The 17,357-nt window shown below is 41.8% G+C and overlaps 1 long non-coding RNA gene across 2 annotated transcripts in view; it reads right to left on the bottom strand.

Annotated features, from left to right (window-relative positions):
- The window catches only part of LOC108901223 (uncharacterized), a 101,714-nt gene that overhangs the window by 31,328 nt on the left and 53,029 nt on the right, over window positions 1-17,357 (bottom strand). For both annotated transcript variants that reach the window (XR_007813679.1, XR_001963863.2), the window contains one exon: window positions 11,974-12,086. This is a non-coding gene — a long non-coding RNA (uncharacterized LOC108901223). The remainder of the gene's footprint in view (window positions 1-11,973; window positions 12,087-17,357) is intronic.

The following is a 17,357-nucleotide window of genomic DNA, read 5'->3' as shown; positions in this document are numbered from 1 at the left end:
GCCTCTCTTTTTCTCTTCCACGTGGTCATTTTCACTCTCTTTGTCATACATGCATGCACGCGTAGATCAGTAGAAACTTAGTGACAGCTCTGTCAGGGGCTGGCGGCATGTATTTCCCCTTCCTTCACCGTGAGGTATATGTGGAAAATGTGGGTCCATCCTCTCTCACATCTTAAACAGGATTAACCAGTGGAAGGGAGAGGATGAGTGACAGGTCTTCTAAAATCTGTTGCCAAAGTCAGATTAGCTAGATTTAGTAGATCGCAATAATTCATCATTCTAATTTGAATTTCTGTCTGCTTCACTATAGGGGCACAAATGCATACATATTCCCTAAGTGAATTGGTTACAGGCCTCTTGTCTCCTACACACATCTCACACAAATCAACTTAGCCAATATTGAAAAGCCCTGATTATACATAATCCTGATATATTGCTTTGGTTCATTAGGAAAAAACACAGAAACCAGAAATATGATCTATTTCTGTGTTGCTCCCTTTGCCATTTCAGTAGCTCCCACTCACTTCTACAAAATCCATTAAACATGAACCTTGTACATAAACACACACACCTGCGTGCATACACACATTTTGCCCACAAGAAAAAACATGCAAAAACTTCAGGGAGGTCATGGTTGGCATCGGGTTCCTGCTTTATAAGTTTTTACTTGGGAAATTTAGGTCACATATCAGTCTGAAGGAAGACAAAAATGGGAAGCAAGCTATTTTCACAAGAGGCAAGCTGTATCGTTCCCATCTGAGAGAGGTCGTTTGCGTTGCTCGACATTCACAGTGCTTCCCACAACCCTACAGTTGCGCCCCAACCTCCTTTGAAGTCAGCTAGAATTACTTATGACACAATAAGCTGCAACAATGAAGCAACAAAAGAGATAGGAATGTAAAGGGCATTCCTCTTTACCAAACTCCACCCAAAACAACGCTACAAATTCTCCAGTAGACGTAGATTTCAACATATTTTACTGTAGCTGCGTAAAAAGGCAAAGATCCAAAAGAGCTTGCAGGTGGCAGATTTGCCATCATTGAAATTTCCATCCAGTTTGGAATCTGAAAGTATATGATAGTGTTTTTAATATGCTCTCCAATGATTAACATCTCAGTGTAATCCAGGCTTGGCAGAGAGACTTAACCAGAGCTTCCACACTGGCTCTGAGCCAGACTGGCGCTGTGACTTGTCTTCCCACAGACAGAGGGATGAGCCTGGGATGGGATGGGAGATGTGGGGGCCTGGATGGACTGGCTGCAGACACAATACTGGCACTGTGACAACAGACACCGATCAAGACTAATCTCACACTCCCAAATACAACACACACACATGCACATACATACATATAGACTCATTCAACATTCATGTAGACTGTTTTCTAAAATGTTGTTTATTGTATGTTTTCAACAAAGAGAGAAAAGAAAGTTCTTTAAGAAGCTACTGTTCATTACCCCAAAACATTAACAAATGCATCATGGCATCATTTAGCATATTGTGCAAGCTTCAACAAAAAAGCTGTAGACGTGTGAGAGTTAGAACTGTGAATGTTTCAAAGCCATTTGCAGAGTAAATCATTCATAGTTTATTTATGCAAAATACTGTAAGCATGTGTAAGAGCAGTTTAAGAATACATGACCAAAAGTCCACCATGTTCGGCCACAGTCAAGTTTCCCTTCAGTAATACTGGAACCCACTGTCATCAGACTGAGCACTTTGCTTGGCAATTATTGCCATAATCAAACAGGCCTATGTATATTTTACCAAAATCTTGTTAGTGTAGATTCCCTGCTTTCTTGTATCTATATTTGACCGGTTGGTTACGAGAACGAGGGAGACATTTGGACATAAAACACTGTTAATAGTCAGAGCATCATTAAGGGATCTTTCCTCATAACTGGCTTCACGGGGGGCCGAGGAATGATCAAGAATAATGTGCGGTGCTTTGTAGCCACCCAGGTCACAGCCTGCATACAAATCCGCAATAAGGAGGAGAAGCAGGGAAGGAGGGAAGGCCAGGGATGAGGCAGGGGGGGTCTCAAACAGTGGGTGGGTTTGAGAGAGGAAGAGAGAGAGAGAGAGAGAGACAGAGGGGTGAGGATAACTGATCTCAATAAGGCGGGTCATTTCTGTGTAGCAAGTTCAGAGATTCTGTGGGTCCTTGTTGGGAAGAGGTGGAGGGAGGTAAAGGGGAGGGGAGGCTATTTGGGAGAGTTGGGGGAGAGGTAACAGGATAGAGATGGGGGGGGAGTCTTGTGCAGGCTGAGGCCCAAAGCTGTATTCAGTGGGGGTAGGCTGCTCTAGCTCCAACACTACTACAAAGCTGGACTCCTAGGGTTCATGAATAAGGCGAGGAAATGATCAGAAAAAAAAGGGAAAAGAACCCTGAGAGATGTTTAGACAGATGGCCCACTTAAAACGATGCAAGGATGCAGTCAGAGAAAAGTGGTTTTAATGAAACTTCAGATTCGGTATATAATTGATCTTTATTTCCTCCTCAAAATCCCAGCAGAAAGGTGAGAGTAAATTTGATGTGTTACAAGTGCCTTTCCAACAGACATTAAAAGGTACTGGTTGCTTTAAATCCTTTAGATTGAATTAAATTGACATCATGAGAAGGGGCTGGAAGAGAGGGAGTGGGATGAGAAAAAAAAGAGAGAGAGAGAGAGAGAGGCAGGGAATCAAATGGAAGACGTTCAGAAAAGAGCTGTGGCGCCAAGGAAAATAGATAGCAGGGGACTTCTCTCCTCCTCCAGTCGTTCTTAAAGGGCCACTGAGAGCCTTTGAGGAAGAACATGCTAGTCAGTATTTTTAGAAATTTCATTTGATGGGATTCTGGCAAACATTTTTGCTCTGGGCCTTAGATGTAATATCAAATGTTACTTGCTAGGGACAAGATGATGTTTTATGAATTTAGTGAGCATGAATTATTAATGGCCAAACTGCTATGAAATATCTAAAATCTGCAACTAATTATTTGATGTGGAAGACAGAAAAAAAAAAGGTATCGCTTTTGTGATTCCATCAAATTAATGCTGATTATTTGACCATATCTAACCTTCACACTTGAGTTCTCTCATAAGGGGAAAAGCCAGAGGAGATTTCAAAGGTTCTCAGTTGCAAAGCAGAAGCTTATTGAAGGCTTTGAGAAGAGGAGCAAATACTGTAAGGTATGAGCTGTAGAGAACAAGCAGAGGAGAGTGGGCTATGTACAGAAAAATGGCATAAAACAAATTACCAAAGCTATGCAGTTTAGACAGAATGGACAGAGAGCCTCCTGGGGTGAGCTTCACCATATTACGGTGTAGGTACACTGCCAACCCACTACGTTTATAATCGTAATCCATTTCCACTGCTATTGTCCTCCATGGAAAAGGCTCGCTCCATGAGATTACCAAATGAGTGAGAGAGAAAGATGGAGAAAGAGCAATAACATTGTGGATATACTGTGTGTGTGTGTGTGTGTGTGTGTGATGTGTACATGTGAGTGTGTGTGTGGAAGGGGGGAGCTCTCACCAACTGAATGCCTATTAGAAAGTCCCCCTGAAACCAACCTGCCTATCCCACCCACAAGCTCCCCTCGGCCTTACCCAAACCTGCCGAGGCCTAATCATACGCTTGGATTTCTCTCAGATGACATGACCATAGCATTGCGGCAGTAGCAGTTAACCACTCCGCTTCTAGAACACGGAATTAGATTTAGGATGGCGATGAAACCCAAAACAGCTTGATTCTGGGCTTATCTCAACATTTGAGCTGTGTCTATTAACCCTTCTGACGCAACTCTCGGCTGTATGTCTGCATGCGTGTGTGTGTGTGCGTGCGCATGTTTGCCCAAAGGCCCGTCTGCCCTGTTCAGGGTCTCATTACTGAGTGAGTGAGCAATAGCTGTTCTGCTTGGTCGACGAAGGGAGCAAAGAGGTGTGCCTCAGAAAATGGGTTTTCTGGATTTTGATTAATCAGATTTTGTGTGTCTGGGACAGAAAAATCAAATCAAAAGGTAGAGGATGGACGTAAAAAACACTTAAAATATTTGGAATCATCTGTACTGTACAAGCTAGGTGTACACGTATGAATAAAACTGATTAAATACAATGAGCACAAAAATACTGTATTGCTTTCTATTTCATTTTCTTACTACATCAATATTATCCCAAAATCCAGAAGAAAAAAGAAGCTGAGGCAAAAATACAAACAGCTTCTCATGAGTGCTATCAAGATGCCATTATGTGTGTTTTTGTGTGTGCATGTGTCTATCTTCTTATCTATATAGAGAGGACAATGTTCACATAGACCCAAATGCCCTGACCCTTCTAAGTGTCCTGCGATTATGATAGCCTGCCATTACTGCAAACACACCAAGTGAACACACTGTACAGCTGACACACACATATGCGCACCACTGTGGCCTCAACAGCTCTCCAGCATTGATTTTCACTTAAGTCTTACAGGTCCAGCATACACCTCTAACCCCCTGCCATCCACAATATTTACCTAGTTGTCAACAGGGGATACCCTATTGTCAGGGTGCTGTGGTTACAGATAGGTGTACAATGTGGCTGAGAGGCCTCTCCTTTGACATCTGTGCTGGTTCTATTCAACTGGGCACCATGGGGGAGCTGCATATGAGATGCCCTCTTCATTTATGTCCTCCTGCTCCATCTCCATCCACCTGCCAGTCTAACTGCTCTATTTCACCTGTTCTCGCTTCTTTTCCACCTATTGTCACCTTCTCTCTGTATGTTGGGTTACTTGTGTGCTGGCAATAATGGCTGTCTTTCAAAATAAACTGCAGCCTCCTCAGATTTGCCACAAACTCAATCATCACTGGGCAGAGAATAGGAACAGCACACGCAAAAGAAAAACAAACTACGTGCTTGTTGCTGAAGACACTTGTATTGCACTTCTTCAATGTGGCAGTAGAACCACATCTCTTACTTGCAACAATACATCGCTTTCACTTTTCACTTATTCTCTAAGCCTTTTCACTTGCAATCTCTTGCCTAAAGTCCTGGTTTTGGCTTTTCTTTTGTTTGTCACAAACAGTGAAAACGACTGTGTGTGAAAAACACAGATGCTGTCGATGGCACAAACTGAAAATTATATTACATGGATCCCACCTAATGCCTTGATTAAAAAAAATAAATAAACTAAAAATACACTTATGAGCAGAGGGAGAAATTAAAACAATGAAACATTTTACAGGAATGGCATAAGTAAAACCAGACAGCTAAAGAGGCGCGGGCCATTCGAGTAAGCTCCCAAGTGATGGATGCTGTTGGAAAATAGATGGAGGTCTGGAGCCAGTTGCTCTCCAGGTGGTTACCAGGGAAAAGCCCAAAACTTCTGCAGGAATTCAGGGGGTCAAAGGTCAACCTGCAGGGGACAGGTAAGGTGACGGGACTCTTAGCTTCAAATATCATGCTTCTAGTATGATGCAAACTCACAGTACATGCAACTACACAGACATCAAACAAGCACACACACACACACACACACACACACACACTTTTTGAGCAGTAGGGTGCTGTTTCAGACTGCTGCTGTCTCCCAGTCAGAAAGCCAATCAATGGAAAACAAAGAAAAGAGACATTTGAATCCTTTCTTTGTATCTTCCTATTACTTCCTATACTCCTTCACCTATTTGTCCAGGACAAGTCTCACTTTCAGTGTTGTGGCAGGTAATATTCAATATATAGCAACCATCTCATCTGAATATTCATGGTGGCACATTTCCAAGTCCAGCGGTGAAGGAGAAACACAGGCTACAGAGCAGATTAAAAGCAGGAGTCAAAGTCCTGGGGAGGAAGGGTGGAGGAGTGTGTGTATGTGTGTGTGTGTCGGGGGGTGGGATGGGTGAGGGCAGATTTTAATGCATGGTCAGAAGCAGGCATCATTGATTTCAACACTAAGTGAAGGACAAGGAGTGCAGCGCTCGATTCCAAATCAATGACACAGTCCAAAATGTCTGCCTTGCCGAGTGCAAGGGTCTCAGATTAGTGTGCAAAATGCCGAGTGGCACAAATTTTGTCAGACACACACGTGACGAAACTGCAAGGCGCTCATGGAGAAGAAGACAGTCAGTCAGACAGACGCTCCGGCTGATCCAGACAGTCCTATCCCCTGTGACGTATATAATGTTTGTTTTTCTTCCCATCATTTTAAAAGGAAAAAAGGAGCTTGCCTATGAAATCGCATGGCATATGCAAAGGAGAACCACTTACGGGGATCCTATAGAGACCAAAGCAGTGGGTGTGATGGACTAATTAAGTAGGGCTGTGTACTCAGACATCAATAGGTTCCATTAGACTGCACATAGCTTCTATAATGGCACATCCATGCCCAATCATAGAGGGAGTACTGCTGATTACACACCTGCACATATGCACACATTTAAACACATGCAACGCTAAAATGATCCAGCTGTAAAATCTTTACTTTAAAGCAGATATTGGGCATGGGAATTAAAAGAAAATATTTTATTTTCTGTACTTCACATTAAAGTAGCTTTCCCTGCTTGTAAACTTATTTAAATCAATAAAATTGCATAAATAGGAAAACTGAAAAAAGAAAGATGCAAATCAATTTACCTGTCTTGACTCGTTAAAGAGTCGGAAAAAGAGATGTTGCACAAAGAGAGAGAAAAGGGAAACCTCTGAGAGTTGTCCAGGTGGAGGTGCAAGCAGAAATTAAAATGTTTCATATCGAGCAATATGAAATGAATTGGGCGAGGCTAGAGGAGAGAAAAGAAAAATCAATGGATCTCCGGCTGTGGTGAAAGGGACGGCATCACGAATGGGATTTGCCAGTGGGGCACAGCAGCTGCCAAATAACCTAGAGCTAAAGAATTACAATAATACTGATGAAGTGTGTGAGGGCTTTTAGAGCCATTGCTGGAAAATTGCTCTGATGGAGGCATAACAATGCTGTCTAATTCGACTGCCCTCTCCACTGCTCTGAAAAGGCACAACAACAGATGCAACACTAGGTTCTGCAACCACTAATGTCAGTTGCACTGAAAGAAAGATACAGAGTGAGATAGAGGTGTTTTTTCTGTTATTCTCCTGTGTGATATACTGATAAATGTTTTTTTTTTGTTGTTGTTTTTTTAACATCCTAATGTGTTTGCAGCAAACTCCTCACCAATATATAACTCCAGTGGTGATCAAGACCTGTCAAGGAAACTACCTGCTCTCCACCCCACCAGTGTTTTTATTATGCCAGCTGTATACTGTATGTGTTGATGAAAAGAAAGAAAGAAAGAAAGAAAGAAAGAAAGAAAGAAAGAAAGAAAGCACATGCAAGGTAAAAAAAATTAAAAATAGTGAGCCACTTCCTCCATTACATTTTGAGCATGTAGCTGTAAAAAAAAAAAAAAAGCAAAGGAGGAAGGGGGGAGAGATAAGATGGGGTGAATAAAAGGATGAGAGGAACAAGCTCCCATCATCTATTTTTATGCTGCATTTAATTTACATTTTCTTTTTGCTGCCGATAAAAGCGGACAGGGAACACAAGGACGATGACACCCAGAGAGCTCCCCAGGTCAGAGGGCAGCAGTTAACCTGTCAGAAGCAGAGTACTGATTAGAATAAATCTACACACTCACTAGAGGTCAGCTCCGGCCTCTGCTTCCGTTCTCATCCGCCACTCGCTCAGACTGTGTGTGTGTGCATATATATGCGGCAGCTATGCATAGTGCGCCTGTGTGTGTTACAGTGTGTGCACATGCATGCCTGCGTTTGGGAGTATAATAGGTCTGTGTATGCATGTTTGCTTCTGAGGACATACATTCACTTTTGTCTCTTCATATTCATACATTTTTGGTATGTTTCTCCCTTCTCCCTGCGACCAGGTGAATACACAACTCATAACATCTAATTTTTTCCAGTTTTACTAATAATTTTAATCATCTTGATGACTTGATGACAAATTCTGCATAATTTTGGCTAGGTTAATATCAACTCATATGCTATGATCTGTCAGCAGATTTGTAAGAGAAGGTCATGTTTTATGTTTTGGTGTCACCACAGAGACACTGCTGCACTACTGTTTATCTTTTATAATGATTTTTAGGGCTCCACATCACTGGGTCATTTTTCTTTAAAACTGTTTGTACTTGTGTGGCTTGCCTTGTCTTTTATAACAAACAAACAAAAAGTCCATATAGATATGAGGAATCCTCATATTACTCTACTACAGCAGAAGTAGCGGTAGTTAACAGTGATAGTAGTTCAGTACTGAGTCTGGCAGCAGCTGTTTATCCTAGGTCCTCTAGAAACTGACAACTACAAAAATGTAAACCACTAGTCTGTTGTCCACATCTCCTCTTTAATGTGAGTAGAAGGGGAGGACCTGCTCTGTGGGATGGAAATCTAACGCACATAAACACTAGACTTCATCTCTGGGGCTCAGAGGGCAAGACCCTGCGGCCCTCTTACAGAGGATGAAAGAGCTATCCCTGAATAAAAGAGTAAGGCTGCCAGTGTACACATACACGCACACTACCAGATGCGTGCACAGACAGAGAATACCCCATATGAAGAGCTGGAGGCTATCACAGTGTGAGTTACCATGTGGGATGTTTCTGGGCCCACACCTATGGAGGGTGTAAAGCCGCTGCTGAATGTGTAGGGTGTGTGAGGTTACCCACCGTAGAACTGAGACACTGGGTTTGTACAATCACAATTAATTAGCAGCACATCAACATAGTTAATGAAGATATTTGCTTTTTCTTTTATCTTCACGTTTTTTTATACTGAGAGATGCAGTTTTTTTCATTTACATTTTAGATATTTAGGGATTAAGTGCAACAATTGAATAAGCCTCCTTTCTTTAATTGCCACTGGTGCAAGCAACAAATGCTAATGAGTACAAGGGTCATCCACTGCATCCAGACAATACATGGAACAAATATTCCTGTGTGCCTTGAATTTTCATTTATCAGACTACCAATAAGGAATCTTCACAAATTTGCATGTCATCAGTTTGCAGACAATATATGCTGATGGTTTCACTATCAATACAAAAACAGTTTTTGCCTCCAGTCTCCATATTGGCACTGGCCATGAGCATTTTAAAAAGTTCATAACCTGTTTTATTCATTTGTAAATGTTGTAGATACTTCAACACTGTTAGACACAGGTTTATAATAGTGTCTTGAGCTTATTAACCTGAGACTGCAACAAAATCACCCAAGCCAGTTATTTGCGAGTGAAAACTACACTGTGCACCACTACAACTAAGTCTCACAGCAATTCATGAAATAGTCACGAAATGTGGTCTATTGATTCCTGTACATGGACTTAAGTCTTCTATTTTTTCATGATAATACATTCAATTTCTTGACACACAGCCATGGAAGTCTCTACAATAAAACCTACACTAAAAACAGTTAGAATCAGAATCAGAATCAGACTTTATTGCCAAGTTTGCACATACAAGGAATATGTCTTGGTATAAAATCATAACAGAGCGCAGAACCAAACAATGAAGCCATCATCAATCATTTCTGCTGGCTTCCTAAAGGAAGCGACATGTGGTGGTGTTGTAGACAAGGCAAACACACACTCGCACAGGTGGCTGTCACAAACACCCTAGCGGATCTGCACAGAGCTTGGCATGATACTGTTGAACGTGTAACTGTACACCGTATTGCTCTGTAACAGAGAATTGTTGCAGCAGTCAGCCCAAATTCATGTCGGCTACAATAGGTTCTAACGATGACACGTTCTCACAGCCAAAATTAAAAGTTACAAAATGTCAAAAGGAACTTCTCAAGTCACCCCTGCAGTGTGCTTGTTGTCTATTGTCCATCAGTATCTTCAAAATATTCAAATTCCTAAAATAATGTTGAGATTATGACAACTCAGGGGAGGAAAATAGATGTTGGCTCTCTCTATGCTCCTTTTGAGTCATTGGTATATTTTTATTTGAAGCCATTCTGGACAAACTTCTCTCATATCTTTGCAAATTTATTTCACAGAGCTCATCTTCCAGTCGTAATCTCAGATCACAAGACACATACTGTATCTGCTGGCTGTCCCTAGTGTACAGACAGAGATGGGAAAGAAGGCTTTCATGTTTTCTGCTCTAGCCACTTGGAATAGTTTCCAGAAGGAAATCATATTAGAGATCTTGGTGTCCTACACTAAGTTCAAGGGTATTATAAACTCTGTGGTGAATGTTTCCTCTACTAGTTGTCTTTATTTATTTATTTTAAACGTATTTTAGCTTTCTTAGTACCTAATATCTTAAAGCTTCATTGCTTTTAGCTTATTTGAGCCTTCATACATTGTTACCTGGTTTCCAGTATCGTTTCTTTGTGTGCCTGATGTTGTCTTTCTTAACTTGTGATGCTGTCCTGGCAGATTCCTTTGAAAAGAATTATAACTCAGAAGATTATTGGTGAATAAAGTAAATAAAATACAGCAAATAAATATGCAACAATGCAGCTAAATAACTTTCTATGTTATGATATTGTCTGTTGAAGCTAGTGAATATCACTTTAATTGAGTACTAACAATAACTTAACCTCAAGGTAAAGCTTGACACAACATGAATGTAAAATTATTTAGTACTAGACAGTATGGGATTTCAAGATGATGATGTGTACTTAAATATCAATTGTTCAAACTTAAAAAAATAAAAATAAATAGAATACTAGCATTGGGTTAAATATTGGTCCACTATGTAGAAGTGTGGGCTTGAGCACAAAGGTGGCAACTACTACTACTAATAAGAAAAATATAATTCTGATCATAAATGATTATAATCATTTCAGATTGGAAGGAAAGTCTCATGATTATACATAGTCATGAGGTACCATATTCCTCTGATCTGTATTTCTTAAATGCATAATAAGCTAAAACTGCAATAAAATTCCTAAATGAGGCAGGTGCCTATGCAGGAGCAGCAGCAGCAGCACACAATGCCCACAGGTATCTCTTTCTTTGTGTGAGTCAGCCAGAGAGATCAGTGGTGTCAGAACTATCAGGCCCCAGCCTCAACAGAAGGGGGGGTCAGGTCAGGGGAACTCTTTCTTCCTCTGACCTATTGTTCTTCCTCGGTTTGAAAACACACTGCAGCTCTTTCATCTGCGGCTCTGCACCCAGAGAAACAGGAAGTGTCTGCATCACAGACTCCATCCATCATCTCCAGCCAAAAGACCCGTCACATTTATAGACTTTTGACTCTCATTGTTATCCACTTCTAACATGACTGACTCACGCCACTACTCATGGCGGTATGAACATTGCTATGATAATCTCCATTTCCTACTCTGATGTTGTTTTCTTTGATATTTCTTCACTTCTTGTGTCCGCTGCTCTTAATTGGCCACCATGGATTGAGAGTAACATGACAAGTGTTCAAGTGAATCTGATATAACCTAAGTCGTCCTTCTAGAGCCTGACTGGAATGGCCTGCTCAGACAGGCTTAATTCTCTTCATCGCTACTTCACCCACCTCCAGGCCAACTCTAATAGCAATCAATGAAGTCCCAGACACAATAGGTAATTCAATTTCCCTGGACCAGTTTTCTCATCAGAGCTCAAGGTCCTGTCCCCAGCTGATAGGGCCCCCAGAACGTGTCTGGAAGAGCGAGGATTTATCCAGGCCGTCAGCCACCCTTCTGTAATAGACACAGATAACCGGATTGTTAGAGAGGAGGAGGTGAGGACCAGCTCACCTGCCTGCGTGCCCAAAGTGAGGCCCTTACTCCCAGCCGCGAGATACATCCCTTTCCCCCGTCTGCCACCTCTTCCCTCTCCTCCTCTATTAAAAAAGAAACCTAATCAAGAGAGTTCTACTCCCACTTTGCTGTTTTCAATGAGATTTCAAAGACTTAGGGCAAGAAGGGTGGAAAAAAAAGGGAAAGAAGAGACCTAGAAGTAGGTGGAGGAGTGTGGTGCATGTCTGAGCGGGGGGGGGGGCATGGGGAGATTAACATCTGTGTGGCTTCGGTTCACTTACCTGGGGTTCCCAAATGATTCCCCGGGTGCAAAACGGTGCGTATCCCAAACGGCAAAAAGTGAGAGAAGAGAGGATAAGAAGAGAGGCGGCACCCTCCTCTGGCTGTCTGACAGCTGGTGACCCATGGGGGCAGAGGTTTGAGGAGACGGGATCAAAGGCAAACCAAAAAGGAGAGAGAAGCAGTATGTGAACAAATATAGGGGGAGAAAAGATATAGTCAATGATCTCTTTCTGTCTCCTTCGATCTCTGCCTCCTTTTTTCCCCCCTCTCCTTGCTCGGCCTTTCAGCTCTCCTGGACAGTAACCTGCTGTCCACACCAGTCATAGTAAATAATACAAGGCTAGAGTGAGGCCTAAGTGTGCAACAATCTCCTACATGCACTGGGACAACAGAGTAAACAATACAAACATCAGAGACACAACAGCCCTCAGGCTCTGCATTCTGGCTCTCACACAGCCTCTGTGAAGTGTGTGTTGTGTGTGATTGTGTATGTGCATGCACTGAAAGGTTTTTCTTTCTTTTCTCTTCTCTTTTTGCGTGTACATGCACGTTCAAATGTCATGTTCAGCAGTGTGAAAGCAGATATACTCGCGTCTCCAGCACCATTCGGGATCCCCGGTGAGAAGACACCTGATGGCAGATGCTGCAGTCTGATGGCAACTGAATTATCCAAACACACCAAACCATTACCTCTAACTAACTCAACTTGCATGCACACATAGCAAGGCGCACACACACAGATCCAGGTGTCCACGTGCATGCAAGCACATATGCTCACTGTAACACACTCAGACACACACACACACACACATCCTTAGCATCATCATTTTAGAATCAGACTGTCCAAACCAGCTTTTAAAGAAAAAACTGACAAAATTTCAGCCCGAATTCAGAATGCGTGGAAACAAGCAAAGGCAAATCCATCCTTTTACAACAAAGGAGATTGGCTGTAAAACCAACAGAAACACTGATTTCCATTCCTAATGCATCGGACATGGTGGGGAGATGTTGTTTCTGAGGTCTTGAATGGCGTGCCGGCAGTTGTCATCTGTCTGCTGTACAGAGAGTTAAAGCCGCCATGGCAGCCTAGTCCAGACTGGTGTACAATGAGCTGGATGCCAGCCAAAATGTCTCCTCTCCAAACATCACACATTTCAGACGGCCCTTTCAACTCGCACAGGGTGGCGGGAAGGCCGAATTCACAGAAAGAAAGAAAAAAAAGAGGAGATAATTTAATTTCTTATGAGCATGAAATGAGAGTTAAGAGGCTAGAAATTTAAAGAAACATCTCTAACATTTCTAAATATATATTCAAGCTGAAACAATGTAATAACGGCACCAGTGTGATTAATGAAAATGTCAGATAATTGTTTTCCTCACAGCGTTTCATTATCCTGCGTCCCCTCTCAAAAGCCTGAACTAAAGCAAGAATTCATAAAATATGTAATTTAGCGCTGACCTTTGCCAGAGTTCAGCAGGTCCCCATCTGTGTGTGAGGAGCAGAGAGGAGCAGAGAAAGAGAAGAATGATGACCCCTTTAACAGCTTGCCTGCGACTACCTGCTGATCCAAAAACACTGGCCAGACATGAAGCCCCTGCATAGTCAAAGGATCAAACACGGCCAGAGAATACTGCTTATTTCAGAGAAACAGAAAGAGGGGGTTTTGGGTGTGTGTGTGTGTGTATGTGTGTGTGTGTATGTGGGGGGTGTTCCAGTGGTACATTTTGTGCTACTTTGGCCACTAGGGAAGGGGTGGGGGGGGGTGAAAAAGGGTCGGATGTGAGAAAGATGTAGACAGTGAGGAGGACAGGAAGTGTGCTCAGAAAAATAATGCAAGAGAATGATGATGGGGATAATGCCACCATTAGGGGGGGTAACCCGTACCTCAACTGCTGGGGGAAGTAGGGAAACTACAAAAACTGTGTTGTTTGAAGCCTAATCCCCTTTTACATTCTTAATTAGGAAACAACAAGCCATAAGCCCCTTTGTTGTGCTGACCCACACATACTAAACGCCTATTGTGTGTGGGTGTGTTAAGATCTGAGGAGGAAAAATTTCTCTGTTGTCTGCTCTACTGTTCGGCCCAACACAGCCATCCTGAAACATCTCACCAGATGAGATCATTTAGTTATTCAAGCAATTTGCTCTTTGCGCAGCTGAGGTGAATTCGGACTTTGCAATCAGTGTGTTTATTGGAATTATATGACCACGTGATTAACTGGAGGGAAAACGTGGACACACACTGGTTTTACACTGATTTGACTACCTTGCCAGTGAAGACATAGATTTGCAGCAATTGTGCTTGAGCATGTTGCCTAAGTGTAAATCAATACACGGAAACAGAGGCGTATTATAGATATGCAGATCATTTGTCAATCAAACTATCCACTGAGTGAAATAATATATATTATAAATAGTACAGACATTTTTCTCCTGTCATTGGGATTTAAATGAATGACGAAAATATGTACACTTCATTTACTGAGTTATTTTTCCTCTCATATTAGTACTGTTTATCTCATCACACACACACACACACACACACACACACACACACACACGTCCTTGACTCATCTTCTCCCAGTATAGGCCTTATATCACAAGCAGACCACTGCATAAACATATACTCCTAAATTTATGTGCTCACACACGCACCAAGAAGCAGCTGGGGAGCACGGTGGCGGGTGACGTGAAATGCCCACAATGGCTCCATAGGGATTAATTTCTCCCACTTTATTTGTTGTTGTTGTTGTTGTTGTTGTTGTTGTTGCATATATCCTGGTACATACTAAGAACATACTGATTTATAAGCTAAGACAAGTGATTTAGACAATTTTAAATGTCATTTTCAAACACAGTGATTGTTGTAATTTGGGCATAACTCTGAACATGTATCATTTCAACCTGCAGTGAAGGTACAAGATGCTGCTGGCCTATGATGTGTATAAAAGACATGCATGGTGTATAGTTATGTATCATTTGTTGTATAACTTTTTTAACTCTTATGTTTTGTTGACATTTATTTTACTTAAACTTACAGTTTGGGTTTCCACTTATGTGTAAAAATAACAACAGTAACTGCAAAATCTTTCCATCAAATATTTTTTTTCATTTCCTCTTATTAAGAGCAAGTAATATCAGCCAAATAACTGCAAATACCAGAATCTGTTTAATGACTTATGTATGGAGGATATTTCCCAAGGTGAGTCACCCTGTTTAAGAAACAGACAAAACTATATTATTGACCTTTAAAAAGTATATTACTTGTAATACTCTGAAATGAGGGTAACATGTGTGGAACAGAATGTTGAATTGTAGATAAATACTACCAAATCAGTGGAACATAATCTGGGTCCCAGTGTCACCCAGGATGAGCTTGACCTCCTTTTTATTACATCCAGAGATATTTTTGTACTTTCTTAAGCCATATTCCTCCTTCCTCACAGCAAGAGGCTCACTCTGGCTATCTCTTATGGGACTAATGAAAGTCATACTTACACATACAGTGCAGCACTCACACATACACACACGCGCCCATGGGCACACACATGCTTTTGCACTCTGAATCACTTATAGGGAGTCAAAAATGATCTAGAAGTGTGAGTGAAGGCAAGTAAAGAACATGATGAACAGTGACGCCTCTCAAAACTGATCAAATCCACATAATGGCTTAAATGACAGATGAGCATCAGGCATTGAAAAACATTAATTATGCACAATGGTATAAAATCAACCCTCATCATCAGAGCATTAGCTTTTCCAAGAAAAAAAAGGGCATTCTCTCAAATTAATTTTATAATGTCCATTCAGTGTCGTGATTGTCCATGTTCTAATTTCCAGCTAATTTCCAGCTAACTGGCAAAATGATATTCAATTAGTTAATTAAGTATGATCCAGCTGCGTGCCATCTCTCCACACCAGGGGCTGTCTCCCTGTGGGCTGCTGGTTTAAGCCTCTCTGCACTAATTATCACACTGACATTATCAGGCTGTACCTGGCGCTCTCTGTTACCTTAAGCACTGCACCATTATGGGCTGCTACGATTGCATCAAATTAAAGCACAATGAGCTACGTACTGTCTGAGTATAAAAGAAGAATGATGGGCATCTAAATAGAATTAAATGGAACTTCCATTTTCATATTTTCATTTATACACCTTTAGACACCTTAAATTACACAACAAATATATGGCAGCAAAGTATAAATAAGACAAAAACAAACATGGAAGCATTGAGACAATGATTATGTTTGCTATTATATGGAGATTCAAAGAGATACTATAAATAACCACAAAGACATATCCTGTGTGCTGTAATAATATGTCCTATAAATGACCACACATACAAAAACACCTACGGTCCAGTTCTGTAAACACAGATAAGTGGACAAGCATTTGAGTGGATCCTCTTCCTCATTTAAACGTGAGGTACATGCTGTATTTTTAGGGTTCCTAGTGTCGCTTCTGTTTGGATGGAAATACCTAATTAAAAACACATAAGAACCCAAGACAGTACACATACAGAGTGTCCGGCCCACCCATGTCTACCTGACAACTGACAGCCCAATCTGATTAAAGCCTGACTGAAGGAGGGGCCTCCGCCGGCCATCCACGGCGGGCCAAAAGTGATCACCATGGCGATGGGTAATTACAGCTGTCAACGCATCCTCCATCCTGCTGGCACCAGTTTGATTGCGCTCTGCAACATTGATAGACAAACTTAGCATGCGCTCTGCCAACCGCCAATCACGCCCCTCTCTGCTCCATTTAGCTGACACGCAACATTCACATGGCCACACAACACAGGCCCGTCATGGCATCCCAGCCCGGTTTTAATTGTTTCTCTCTCCCTCTTCTTTTCTTCCCAGCCTCAGCCTCCTCCCTCTGTTCCCTCCTCTGTTCTCCTGTCTCCCTCTCCTCTCCCTCGCTCATGCGGACAGCTCAGAAGTGCAAGTGTTATTACATGAAACTCCCGCTGTAGCATTAATTGAAGGGAGATATGGTGGGACAAAAACGACAGGGGGTAGAGCATGTCCATTATCACTCCTGCTTTCAACAGGTCTCACATTTGGAAACTGCAAATTGCAAAAACTTGCAAGGGCAAAATGTTTGACATTATTTGATCTGCAACCATATGGTGTAGGCAGGGAGGGGGGTAAACACAAAAACAGATAAATAAGTAAACAAGAGGAGAATGAAATACAGGCAACACAATAGGAAATGTGGCCACAGAGAGAAAACAAATCAAGAAAATAATTATCTTTAGGGTGTAATTAATGAGAGGTTTTGCTTGCAAGAGGGTATGTCAAGTGCTCTCCCCCTGGTCCCTCTCACTAACTCCTCTTCCTGGTAGCTTCTCCTCTGCCATGCCCTTGCCTCCTATC

This window comes from Lates calcarifer, linkage group LG1 (genome assembly GCF_001640805.2).
Source record: "Lates calcarifer isolate ASB-BC8 linkage group LG1, TLL_Latcal_v3, whole genome shotgun sequence".
NCBI classification, from domain to species: Eukaryota; Metazoa; Chordata; class Actinopteri; family Centropomidae; genus Lates; species Lates calcarifer.
Note: the sequence above shows the minus strand (reverse complement) of the source record. Positions and strands in the feature narration are given on the sequence as shown.